General features: G+C 46.7%; 1 pseudogene across 1 annotated transcript; it reads right to left on the bottom strand.

Annotated features, from left to right (window-relative positions):
* Positions 1 to 202: 202 nt before the first annotated feature.
* Positions 203 to 4034, bottom strand: LOC143766793 (UDP-glucuronosyltransferase 2A2 pseudogene; annotated as a pseudogene). The gene has a single exon (XR_013213640.1). The product of XR_013213640.1 is annotated as a UDP-glucuronosyltransferase 2A2 pseudogene (transcript).
* Between the last annotated feature and the right edge of the window lie 9851 nt (positions 4035 to 13885).

Genomic DNA, 13885 nt, shown 5'->3' with positions numbered 1-13885 from the left:
CCCCACAGGGGAAGGGCATGGGATTTGGGCTAGAATAACTTGGTAAGACCACATTCCAGCAGTGTCTTTTGCAGGGGGATTCAGCTACCGACAGGCTGTGGAATTTGACCTGAAACTAAGTGGAGAAGGTCCCCTCCCCCCAGCCAGCACACGGCGTACCATTGAATGATATAACAGAATCGTAAGTCAATTTTCACCGTTAATCCCTTTTATTTGTAATTGTAATATACACAATTCATCTTCTTTATAATATCTTTTTATATTTTTTGTAAATACTGCCTAACTTTTTATGGAGTAAACTATATAATTTTATTAGCTTGTCTTTTCATGCTCTATATCCGGACTGTGCGTCCTCTGAGGTGAATTACGCTACTAATTTGGGTTGGCTCCAGACCCATTAACCTTTGGTGAGAATCGGAGCTGGTGGCAGCATACTTTGTTCTGTGCGATTGGGAATCTTTGTAGCGATGGCGGCGTTGATAATTATTGTTCACGCCTGTGTGGAAGTAGTTATATTGCCCTCGCTGCATCGTGCCCAATAGCCAGTACATAGCAGGCTGCCTTTCTGGTGACTAATTACCCTAGGTACAGTACCTAATCTGACCTGAGGGTAAAGGGGGCGCCAGAGAGCTGCAAGTTCCAAACCGGAGCTGGGAAGTGGGATGTAGATAAATCCCCTTCAGAAGGAACTAGGCGCAACCAAATTAACCCTGGTTTGTGACAAATTGGTGTGAGAAGTGGGGACGACCAAGGTTTCCTCCCCGGAATCCCTGATATATTGTTGGCAGTACGGTGTGAACTGTGACATCAGGATTTGGACTCACTGGTCACCTGGCTCCATGGAGATGTTAGAAGAAGACAGGTTGTGACCCTCCAGTCAACTGACCTTGTACTTCAACTGACTGTCATCTTCCTAACCTTGTCATTACCTCCTTTCTGTGTGTGTGCCACAGGTGGGGTAGTCAGCCCTGGTATCTCTGAAGTATCAGCTGCTCTTATCCCGGAAGGGTGAGACTCTGTAATTTGCACCTGCTGACCCCCCTGCCATATCTCCACACCTCCTCATAGAAGCTAATCAGAGGAGTCTGACAGAACCGATCCCTCATAACCCAATCATGATACTGGGGCATGAGGCTATTCTTGTTAAGATACTCCAGATTAGAAAAGGGCCCAATAATGATTCCTTTTGTACCCCACTGTTAATCGTTGCCCAAAATATATAATACTGTATAGATTACTGCAGAATAGCCTAAGAAAACCTTCAAGGATTTTGCCCACAGCTGAGGGTACACTTCACGGCATATAATTTCCAGGCTCAGATTTTGTCCCCTTTTTGAATATTGGCACCACATTTGCTCTGCGGTACAGATTCTGTTGTTAATTCTCGTGTTAATGACCTTGTGGATGGGATTGGGAGTAAAGTCTCAGTTTTTGCTGATGACACAAAACTTTGTACGATAATAAAAACTCAGTTAAATTGTATAACATTCCAGAAAGGTCTAGATAAGCTCTAAGGCAGGGAAACCCATGGCCAATGAATGTTAATGCAGGTAAATGTGCTGTGAGGCGTCTGAGTACTGTAGAGATAGAACTCAAGTAGTCTGGTCATCAGGAAGCTGTACAGCGGTGTTCAATGTCAGGCAGCAGCTGCAAAAGCAAATATATTAGGGTGTATAAAAGCCATGATCCCAATGTAATATTAGTACACCTCCCCCATGTTACACATCCACGTTTTGTGGTCCGAGTATGGACCAAGATGCATGGACCAGCCGGAAGTCTTCAAATATACCTAAGAAACTGTTGACTTGATAGATGGGCATCATAGACGTGAATTTGGCCTTAAAAAAGTCAGACTATGGAAGAGGTGGACTCCTGTCCTTTTTTTCTACCATTTTTCTACACATGGAGGCACGATTACATTTACCTGATCCACCATGACCTCGGCAATATGGGGGTAAATTCACATCATTTCCAGCAGTGCAGCAAAAACGCAGAGGACAAAATATACAAAAGTTTTATTTTATCTTCCATATAAAAGTTGTAGTAACTTTTTTTTTTATTAGTCCATTCACACAATGCATCCCTTACGAAAACTGCTGCCAAGTTTTGCCCAAATTTTGCAAAATTCATGGCTAAAAAAGTAATTAGACTGCACACGTAGGGCTGAAGCACGATGTGGATGGTGCTGAAGAACATGATGAACTCTGGAGCTCACGATCTCTTCGTCTTCCTTCTTGGTTTTCTTCTGCAGCAGGATCTCAGGAATGCGCAAGTCATATAAAAGACGAGAAGAAAAGCCAGAAGAAGAACAGCAGTAACATCGAGGAGATAATACTGGTACCATGGAAGGTCATTGCCAACTGCATGAAGATGTTCAGCTCCTCCATGACGCATGACAAACTCTGTCCAGAACACGGCCAAGTCCCTCGGTGGAATAGGGACATCGTGGTGCAGTTCGGAAAGATGTTTCATGGCACGGCTGTAGGAAGAGTCATCAATAACTAGACGAACAGCACTGAATATGTCCTGGGCAGTGACATCTTGTGTGTTCTCCAGGAGGACAGCAGCTCCTCTGGTTTTCAGGCGAAGGATATTTTCATACTGGTCACCGAAGAGCGGGAACCCAACGATGGGAACACCATGGCAAATAGCCTCATAGACTCCGTTTTCTCCACCATGTGCTAGGAACACTTTGGTCTTAGGGTGACTGAGAAGATCATTTTGTGGAAGCCAGTCAACGGTCATGGTGTTATTTCCAAGGGTGTCCAGATGTTCTCCAGAGTAACGCCAAATTACTCGCTCCTTGAGCTGCGCTAATCCAGCTGCGATCTCTCTGGCGATGTTGATCGGCAATGTCTTTACGATGGTGCCCAAGGAGAAGACCACAACTCCATGTTCTGAGTTGTCCATGAAGTTTTGGATATCCTGAGAGAGAGGCTTGGGGGGTCTACATTGGAAACCACCAATATACACAGCATTAGGCATGGTTGGCCGCGGGAACTCAAACACGAAGTCGACTTTCATCAGGTAAATGTCAGCTCTCTTGTACATGTCCAACAGGCTCACATCGGTGTTGAGATAGCGTTGAACCAATTTGTCATAGACTGGGAAGATCAGGAAGCGGCTGGCCACCTGGTAGAGGCAATAAAGGGCCACATTTTTCATTCTTTCTGAGAAAACCATCACGTCCATTACTCTGGAGTTTATAACAGGCACGTAAGAGAGGGGAGCCGGTCCAATAGTGAAATGAACATCTTCTGTGGGCATCCACCTTCCGAAAAATACAATGGGAAGCTTCAAGTAATGAGCCAACATCACTCCGGCTACGTTATAGGGGTCGGCAAGAATCACGTCAAAACCACCGGTCTTAAGATCTTCCAGAATCACTTCATTATCAAATAAGGCCCCGATGGCAACAGTGGCCAGCTCGGTGCTCGTCTGTAGGGCTTGGATGAACTCCCACGCCAAGGTGAAGGATGACCCATGCTTGGTGAACGCTTGTTGGAAAATCCAATTCAAGGCGTAGTCTTCGAATTCCTTCCTGCTCATTGCTTGTTGCACGGACATGGGGACGGTCAACAGCTTGAAGTCTTCAGATGCCTCCTCAATGTACAGACTGGTGGAGGGTCTAAGAACGGTCAGTTCGTGTCCTCTCTGCACCAGCTCCATCATTAGGATTTTGATGTTAATCCAATGGCTTCCTTCTACCGGTACCACCAGGATTTTTCCAGCTTGTGCACAGGTTAGAAGGAGCATGACACCGGTCAAGAAGGAAACCCCACACATCTTGTTGACAACGGTCATGGCTGAGAAGTTCACTGTCTGGAAGATCGTCAGGATTCTGTGGCTTCCTAATGCGCAGAAAGGAGGAACGTCTCTGATTTTATAGTGTGCAGAGTCATTCTGGTCATAGATGGGCTCCTCCCATGGTCTCTATACCAAGGTCTTCACTCTAGGTGAAGTAGAGGAAATGTTGTAACTCCTCTCTCTCCCTGAGCTTGTAGATAGTCATGGCCTCCTTCTCCTTCAGCAGATTCCAGGATGTGCAGTGAACTTTACCCCGAGGGCGGGGAGCGATTGTGAGTGAGATGTCATTCTCTGGAGCCAGGCCAAAAGCCTTCAGGTCGATTACTTTACTACACTATGAAGGTAACAAAGGGCAACCACCAAGCAAATATCTTTATAGTATCGGGATGTTAAAGGAATGCAAGAAAAAGAAAAATAGCTGAAAATATTGGGCTGGAAACGCCCAAGTAAACTATAAAGTAATCATTGACTTAACGGTTAAAAATGACTTAACTGTTCATATAGTCACTGCTCTTACAGTAAAGAACCAGCTCCTGAGTTTGGCTCTTCATATAGTCACTGCTCTTACAGTAAAGAACCAGCTCCTGAGTTTGGCTCTTCATATAGTCAATGCTCTTACAGTAAAGAACCAGCTCCTGAGTTTGGCTCTTCATATAGTCACTGCTCTTACAGTAAAGAACCAGCTCCTGAGTTTGGCTCTTCATATAGTCAATGCTCTTACAGTAAAGAACCAGCTCCTGAGTTTGGCTCTTCATATAGTCAATGCTCTTACAGTAAAGAACCAGCTCCTGAGTTTGGCTCTTCATATAGTCACTGCTCTTACAGTAAAGAACCAGCTCCTGAGTTTGGCTCTTCATATAGTCACTGCTCTTACAGTAAAGAACCAGCTCCTGAGTTTGGCTCTTCATATAGTCACTGCCCTCACAGCAAAGAACCAGCTCCTGAGTTTGGCTCTTCATATAGTCACTGCTCTTACAGCAAAGAACCAGCCCCCGAGTTTGGCTCTTCATATAGTCACTGCTCTTACAGTAAAGAACCAGCTCCCAAGTTTTGCTCTTTATATAGTCACTCCTCTTACAGTAAAGAATCAGCTCCCGAGTTTGACTCTTCATACAGTCAATACTCTTACAGTAAAGAACCAGCTCCTGAGTTTGGCTCTTCATATAGTCACTGCTCTTACAGTAAAGAACCAGCTCCTGAGTTTGGCTCTTCATATAGTCACTGCCCTCACAGCAAAGAACCAGCTCCTGAGTTTGGCTCTTCATATAGTCACTGCTCTTACAGCAAAGAACCAGCCCCCGAGTTTGGCTCTTCATATAGTCACTGCTCTTACAGTAAAGAACCAGCTCCCAAGTTTTGCTCTTTATATAGTCACTCCTCTTACAGTAAAGAATCAGCTCCCGAGTTTGACTCTTCATACAGTCAATACTCTTACAGTAAAGAACCAGCTCCCGAGTTTGGCTGTTCATATAGTCAATGCTCTTACAGTAAAGAACCAGCTCCAGAGTTTGGCTGTTCATATAGTCACTGCTTTTACAGTAAAGAACCAGCTCCAGAGTTTGGCTCTTAATATAGTCACTGCTCTTACAGTAAAGAACCAGCTCCTGAGTTTGGCTCTTCATATAGTCACTGCCCTCACAGCAAAGAACCAGCTCCTGAGTTTGGCTCTTCATATAGTCACTGCTCTTACAGTAAAGAACCAGCTCCTGAGTTTGGCTCTTCATATAGTCACTGCCCTCACAGCAAAGAACCAGCTCCTGAGTTTGGCTCTTCATATAGTCACTGCTCTTACAGCAAAGAACCAGCCCCCGAGTTTGGCTCTTCATATAGTCACTGCTCTTACAGTAAAGAATCAGCTCCCGTGTTTGACTCTTCATACAGTCAATACTCTTACAGTAAAGAACCAGCTCCCGAGTTTGGCTCTTCATATAGTCACTGCTCTTACAGCAAAGAACCAGCCCCCGAGTTTGGCTCTTCATATAGTCACTGCTCTTACAGTAAAGAATCAGCTCCCGTGTTTGACTCTTCATACAGTCAATACTCTTACAGTAAAGAACCAGCTCCCAAGTTTTGCTCTTCATATAGTCACTCCTCTTACAGTAAAGAATCAGCTCCCGAGTTTGACTCTTCATACAGTCAATACTCTTACAGTAAAGAACCAGCTCCTGAGTTTGGCTGCTCATACAGTCAAGGCTCTTACAGTAAAGAACCAGATCCATAGTTTGACTGTTCATATAGTCACTGCTCTTACAGTAAAGAACCAGCTCCTGAGTTTGGCTCTTAATATAGTCACTGCTCTTACAGTAAAGAACCAGCTCCTGAGTTTGGCTCTTCATATAGTCACTGCCCTCACAGCAAAGAACCAGCTCCTGAGTTTGGCTCTTCATATAGTCACTGCTCTTACAGTAAAGAACCAGCTCCTGAGTTTGGCTCTTCATATAGTCACTGCCCTCACAGCAAAGAACCAGCTCCTGAGTTTGGCTCTTCATATAGTCACTTCTCTTACAGCAAAGAACCAGCCCCCGAGTTTGGCTCTTCATATAGTCACTGCTCTTACAGTAAAGAATCAGCTCCCGTGTTTGACTCTTCATACAGTCAATACTCTTACAGTAAAGAACCAGCTCCTGAGTTTGGCTCTTCATATAGTCACTGCTCTTACAGCAAAGAACCAGCCCCCGAGTTTGGCTCTTCATATAGTCACTGCTCTTACAGTAAAGAATCAGCTCCCGTGTTTGACTCTTCATACAGTCAATACTCTTACAGTAAAGAACCAGCCCCCGAGTTTGGCTCTTCATATAGTCAATGCTCTTACAGTAAAGAAACAGCTCCCGTGTTTGACTCTTCATACAGTCAATACTCTTACAGTAAAGAACCAGCTCCTGAGTTTGGCTGCTCATACAGTCAAGGCTCTTACAGTAAAGAACAATATCCAGAGTTTCGCTGTTCATATAGTCACTGCTCTTACAGTAATGAACCAGCTCCTGAGTTTGGCTCTTTATATAGTCAATGCTCTTACAGTAAAGAACCAGCTCCTGAGTTTGGCTCTTCATATTGTCAATGCTCTTACCGTAAAGAATCAGCTCCTGAGTTGGCTCTTCATATAGTCACTGCTCTTACAGTAAAGAACCAGCTCCTGAGTTTTGCTCTTTATATAGTCAGTGCTCTTACAATAAAGAACAAGCTCCCGAGTTTGGCTGTTCAGATAGTCAATGCTCTTACCGTAAAGAATCAGCTCCTGAGTTTTACTGTTCATATAGTCACTGCTCTTACAGTAAAGAACCAGCTCCTGAGTTTGGCTATTCATATAGACACTGCTCTTACAGTAAAGAACCACCTCCTGAGTTTGGCTCTTCATATAGTCACTGCTCTTACAGTAAAGAACCAGCTCCCAAGTTTGGCTGTTCATATAGTCACTGCTCTTACAGTAAAGAACCAACTTCTGAGTTTGGCTCATCATAGTCACTGCTCTTACAGTAAAGAACCAACTTCTGAGTTTGGCTCTTCATATAGTCACTACTCTTACAGTAAAGAACCAGCTCCCGAGTTTGGCTGTTCATATAGTCAATGCTCTTACAGTAAAGAACCAGCTCCAGAGTTTGGCTGTTCATATAGTCACTGCTCTTACAGTAAAGAACCAGCTCCTGAGTTTGGCTGTTCATATAGTCAATGCTCTTACAGTAAAGAACCAGCTCCAGAGTTTGGCTCTTTATATAGTCAATGCTCTTACAGTAAAGAACCAGCTCCTGAGTTTGGCTCTTCATATTGTCAATGCTCTTACCGTAAAGAATCAGCTCCTGAGTTGGCTCTTCATATAGTCACTGCTCTTACAGTAAAGAACCAGCTCCTGAGTTTTGCTCTTTATATAGTCAGTGCTCTTACAATAAAGAACAAGCTCCCGAGTTTGGCTGTTCAGATAGTCAATGCTCTTACCGTAAAGAATCAGCTCCTGAGTTTTACTGTTCATATAGTCACTGCTCTTACAGTAAAGAACCAGCTCCTGAGTTTGGCTCTTCATATAGTCACTGCTCTTACAGTAAAGAACCAGCTCCCAAGTTTGGCTGTTCATATAGTCACTGCTCTTACAGTAAAGAACCAACTTCTGAGTTTGGCTCATCATAGTCACTGCTCTTACAGTAAAGAACCAACTTCTGAGTTTGGCTCTTCATATAGTCACTACTCTTACAGTAAAGAACCAGCTCCCGAGTTTGGCTGTTCATATAGTCAATGCTCTTACAGTAAAGAACCAGCTCCAGAGTTTGGCTGTTCATATAGTCACTGCTCTTACAGTAAAGAACCAGCTCCTGAGTTTGGCTGTTCATATAGTCAATGCTCTTACAGTAAAGAACCAGCTCCAGAGTTTGTCTGTTCATATAGTCACTGCTCTTACAGTAAAGAACCAGCTCCTGAGTTTGGCTCTTCATATAGTCACTGCTCTTACAGTAAAGAACCAACTTCTGAGTTTGGCTGTTCGTATAGTCACTGCTCTTACAGTAAAGAACCAACTTCTGGAGTTTGGCTCTTCATATAGTCACTGCTCTTACAGTAAAGAACCAACTTCTGAGTTTGGCTGTTCATATAGTCACTGCTCTTACAGTAAAGAACCAGCCCAGCTCCTGAGTTTTGCTCTTTATATAGTCACTGCTCTTACAGTAAAGACCAGATCCTGAGTTTTGCTCTTTATATAGTCACTGCTCTTACAGTAAAGAACCAGCTCCTGAGTTTGGCTCTTTATATAGTCACTGCTCTTACAGTAAAGAACCAGCTCCTGAGTTTGGCTCTTTATATAGTCACTGCTCTTACAGTAAAGAACCAGCTCCTGAGTTTGGCTCTTTATATAGTCACTGCTCTTACAGTAAAGAACCAGCTACTGAGTTTGGCTCTTCATATAGTCAATGCTCTTACAGCAAAGAACCAGCTCCTGAGTTTGGCTCTTCACATAGTCAATGCTCTTAAAGTAAAGAATCAGCGTCCCATCCTTTCGATGACCTGTTGCCCATAACTGAGCTGCATATTCCAGATGAAGTCCCACTAACACTTTGTAATGAGGTGGTATCACGTCACAAAAGCCTATACCATTCATAAGACATAACAATATCCTGCTGGCTTTAGCAGCCACTGATTGACATTGTGCTGTTATAAAGTATGTGACTTAGGCTACTTTCACACTAGCGTTTTTGGCTGCACGTCGCAATGCGTCGTTTAGGAGAAAAAAACGCATCCTGCAAAGGTGTCTGCAGGATGCGTTTTTTCCCCATAGACTAACATTACCGACGCATTGCGACGCAGTGCCACACGTTGCAACCGTCGTGCGACGGTTGCATCGTGTTTTGGCGCGCCGCCGCCACAAATAAAGTTACATGTAACATTTTTTTGTGCGTCGGGACCGCCATTTTCGACCGCGCATGCCCCCTCCTCCCCGGACCTTACAATGAAACAGCGGAAGTGTCTTAAGACTGCTTCTGCTGCCCACGTCGGGCATTTTCTTCACAGTATGCATCGGTACGTCGGGCCGACGCAGCGCGACGGCCCCGTACTGACGCTAGTGTGAAAGCAGCCTTACAGGTACTCAAAGATCCTTCTTTACAAGTGACTCTCCTAGTTATACTCCTCCTAGAACATACAATGCTTGCAGATTACACCCAGATCCTGCTCTACAAGTGACTCTCCTGGTTATACTCCCCCTAAAACATACAATGCTGGCAGAATATTACACCCAGATCCTGCTCCACAAGTGACTCTCCTAGTTATACTCCCTCAAGAACATAAAATGCTGGCAGAATATTACACCCAGATCCTGCTCCACAAGTGACTCTCCTAGTTATACTCCCTCAAGAACATACAATGCTGGCAGAATATTACACCCAGATCCTGCTCCACAAGTGACTCTCCTAGTTATACTCCCTCAAGAACATACAATGCTGGCAGAATATTACACCCAGATCCTGCTCTACAAGTGATTCTTCTAGATATATACCCCTAGAACATACAATGCTGGCAGAGTATTATACCCAGATCCTGCTCCACAAGTGACTCTCCTAGTTATACTCCCTCAAGAACATAAAATGCTGGCAGAATATTACACCCAGATCCTGCTCTACAAGTGACTCTCCTAGTTATACTCCCCCTAGAACATACAATGCTGGCAGATTACACCCAGATCCTGCTTTACAAGTGACTCTCCTAGTTATACTCCCCCTAGAACATACAATGCTGGCAGATTACACCCAGATCCTGCTCCACAAGTGACTCTCCTAGTTATACTCCCTCAAGAACATAAAATGCTGGCAGAATATTACACCCAGATCCTGCTCCACAAGTGACTCTCCTAGTTATACTCCCCCTAGAACATACAATGCTGGCAGATTACACCCAGATCCTGCTCTACAAGTGACTCTCCTAGTTATACTCCCTCAAGAACATACAATGCTGGCAGAATATTACACCCAGATCCTGCTCTACAAGTGATTCTTCTAGATATATACCCCTAGAACATACAATGCTGGCAGAGTATTACACCCAGATCCTGCTCCACAAGTGACTCTCCTAGTTATACTCCCCCTAGAACATACAATGCTGGCAGAATATTACACCCAGATCCTGCTCTACAAGTGATTCTTCTAGATATATACCCCTAGAACATACAATGCTGGCAGAGTATTACACCCAGATCCTGCTCCACAAGTGACTCTCCTAGTTATACTCCCCCTAGAACATACAATGCTGGCAGAATATTACACCCAGATCCTGCTCCACAAGTGACTCTCCTAGTTATACTCCCCCTAGAACATACAATGCTGGCAGATTACACCCAGATCCTGCTCCACAAGTGACTCTCCTAGTTATACTCCCTCAAGAACATACAATGCTGGCAGAGTATTATACCCAGATCCTGCTCTACAAGTGACTCTCCTAGTTATAATTCCCCTAGAACATAGTGTTGGCAGAATATTACTCAGATCCTGTTCTACAAGTGACTATCCTAGTTGTACTCCCTCTAGAACATACAATGCTGGCAGGCTCTTTACAAATGGGCGAGAGCAGCAGGACTCGTAGGCTCTCTATAAGGCTGGAGACACACTGGTGCGAGATACGGCCGAGTCTCGCTGGTTAAAAGCAAGCTGTGGCACCGGCACTCCGGAGCGGAGCGTGCGGCTCCATGTATTGCTATGCAGCTGCACGCTCCGCTCCGGAGTGCAGGTGCCACAGCTTGCTTTTAACCAGCGAGACTCGGACGTATCTCGCACCAGTGTGTCTCCGGCCTAAATGGGAGGAGCAGCAGGACTCGCAGGTTCTCTATAAATGGGAGGGGGCAGCAGGACTCATAGGGTCTCTATAAATGGGCGGGGGCATCAGGCTCTCTATGAATGGGCGGGTACAGGAGGACTCGCAGGCTCTATAAATGGGCGGGACAGCAGGACTTGCAGGCTCTCTTTATAAATGGATGGGGGCAGGAGGACTGGCAGGCTCTCTACAAATGGGCGGGGGCAGCAGGACGTCTATAAATGGACAGTGGCAGCAGGACTCGCAGGCTCTCTATAAATGGGCAGGGGCAGCAGGACTCGTAGGCTGTCTCTATAAATGGGCAGGCAGCAGGACTCGCAGGCGCTCTATAAATTGGCAGGGGCAGCAGGAGTCACATACTGTATAAATGGGCGGAGTCAGGACTCACAGGCTTTCTATAAATGGGCGGGGTCAGCAGGACTCACAGGCTTTCTATAAATGGATGGGGCAGCAGGATTCAAGCTCTATAAATGGTCGGGGGCAGCAGGACTCGCAGGCTCTCTATAAATGGGTGGGGCAGCAGGACTCACAGGCGCTCTATAAATGGGCGGGGGCAGCAGGACTCGCAAGCTTTCTATAAATGGGTGGGGGCAAAAGCACTCGCAGGCTCTATAAATGGGCAGGAGCAGCAGGACTAGCAGGCTCTCCATAAATGGGCGGGGAAGCAGGACTCGCAGGCTCTCTATAAATGGGAAGGGGCAGCAGCACTCATAGGCTCTCTATAAATGAGCTTGGGCAGCACGACTCGTAGGCTCTCTTTATAAATGGGCAGGGGCAGAGAAGACTCACAGGCTCTCTATAAATAGGCAGAGCAGCAGGACTCACAGGCTCTCTATAAATGGGTGGGGGCAGCAGGAATGGTAGGCTCTTTATAAATGGGTGGGGGTAGCAGGTCTTGCAGGCTCTATAAATGGGTGGAGGCAGCAGGACTCACTCTATAAATGAGTGGGGACAGCAGGACTCAGGCTCTCTATAAATGGGTGGGGGCAGCAGGAATGGTAGGCTCTTTATAAATGGGCGGGGGCAGCAGGACTCACAGGCCCTACAAATCAGTGGGGGCAGCAGGACTCGCAGGCAATCTATAAATGGGCGGAAGTAGCAAGACTAGCAGGCTCTCTATAAATAGGCGGGGGCAGCAGGACTAGCAGGCTCTCTATAAATGGGCGGCGGTAGCAGGACTTGCAGGCTATATAAATGGGTGGAGGCAGCAGGAATCACTCTATAAATGAGTGGGGACAGCAGGACTCACAGGCTCTCTATAAATGGGCGGGGGCAGCAGGACTCGCAGGTTCTCTATAAATGGGTGGGGGCAGCAGGACTCGCAGGTTCTCTATAAATGGGTGGGGGCAGCAGGACTAGCAGGCTCTCTATAAATGGGCAGGGGCAGCAGTACTCGCAGGCTCTATAAATGGGCGGAGGCAGGGCTCACTATAAATGAGTGGGGACAGCAGGACTCGCAGGCTCTCTATAAATGGGCGGGGGCAGCAGGACTAGCAGGCTCTCTATAAATGGGCAGGGGCAGCAGTACTCGCAGGCTCTATAAATGGGCGGAGGCAGGGCTCACTATAAATGAGTGGGGACAGCAGGACTCGCAGGCTCTCTATAAATGGGCGGGGGCAGCAGGACTCGCAGGCTCTATAAATGGGCGGGGGCAGCAGGACTCGCAGGCTCTATAAATGGGCAGAGGCAGCAGGACTCGCAGGCTCTATAAATGGGCAGAGGCAGCAGGACTCACTATAAATGAGTGGGGACAGCAGGACTCGCAGGCTCTATAAATGGGTGGGGGCAGCAGGACTCGCAGGCTCTATAAATGGGCGGATTCAGCAGGACTCGCAGGCTCTCTATAAATGGGTGGGGGCAGCAGGACTCGCAGGTTCTCTATAAATGGGTGGGGGCAGCAGGACTAGCAGGCTCTCTATAAATGGTTGGGGGCAGCAGGACTTGCAGGCTCTATAAATGGGTGGAGGCAGCAGGAATCACTCTATAAATGAGTGGGGACATCAGGACTCACAGGCTCTCTATAAATGGGCGGGGGCAGCAGGACTCGCAGGCTCTCTATAAATGGGAGGAGGCAGCAGGACTCGCAGGCTCTCTATAAATGGGTGGGGGCAGCAGGACTCGCAGGTTCTCTATAAATGGGTGGGGGCAGCAGGACTAGCAGGCTCTCTATAAATGGGCAGGGGCAGCAGGACTCGCAGGCTCTATAAATGGGCGGAGGCAGCAGGACTCACTATAAATGGGTGGGGGCAGCAGGACTCACAGGCTCTCTATAAATGGGTGGGGGCAGCAGGACTCGCAGGCTCTCTATAAAAGGGCAGAGGCAGCAGGACTTGCTCTCTATAAATGAGTGGGGACAGCAGGACTCACAAGCTCTCTATAAATGGGTGGGGCAGCAGGACTCGCAGGCTCTCTATAAATGGGCGGGGTCAGCAGGACTCGCAGGCTCTCTAAATGGTCGGGGGCAGCAGGACTCAGGCTCTCTATAAATGGGCGGGGGCAGCAGGATTCGCAGGCTCTCTATAAATGGGCGGGGGAAGCAGGAATCTCAGGCTCTCTAAATGGGCGGGGCAGCAGGACTCGCAGGCTCTCTATAAATGGGCGGGGGAAGCAGGATTCGCAGGCTCTCTATAAATGGGCGGGGGAAGCAGGATTCGCAGGCTCTCTATAAATGGGCGGGGGAAGCAGGATTCGCAGGCTCTCTATAAATGGGCGGGGGAAGCAGGATTCGCAGGCTCTCTATAAATGGGCGGGGGAGCAGGACTTGCAGACTTTCTACATGTGAACCCCACAGAAAAGA

The sequence above is a fragment of the Ranitomeya variabilis genome, chromosome 4 (assembly GCF_051348905.1).
Source record: "Ranitomeya variabilis isolate aRanVar5 chromosome 4, aRanVar5.hap1, whole genome shotgun sequence".
NCBI classification, from domain to species: domain Eukaryota; kingdom Metazoa; phylum Chordata; class Amphibia; order Anura; family Dendrobatidae; genus Ranitomeya; species Ranitomeya variabilis.
The sequence above is the reverse complement of the archived record's forward strand: the minus strand, read 5'-3'. Positions and strand labels throughout refer to the sequence as shown.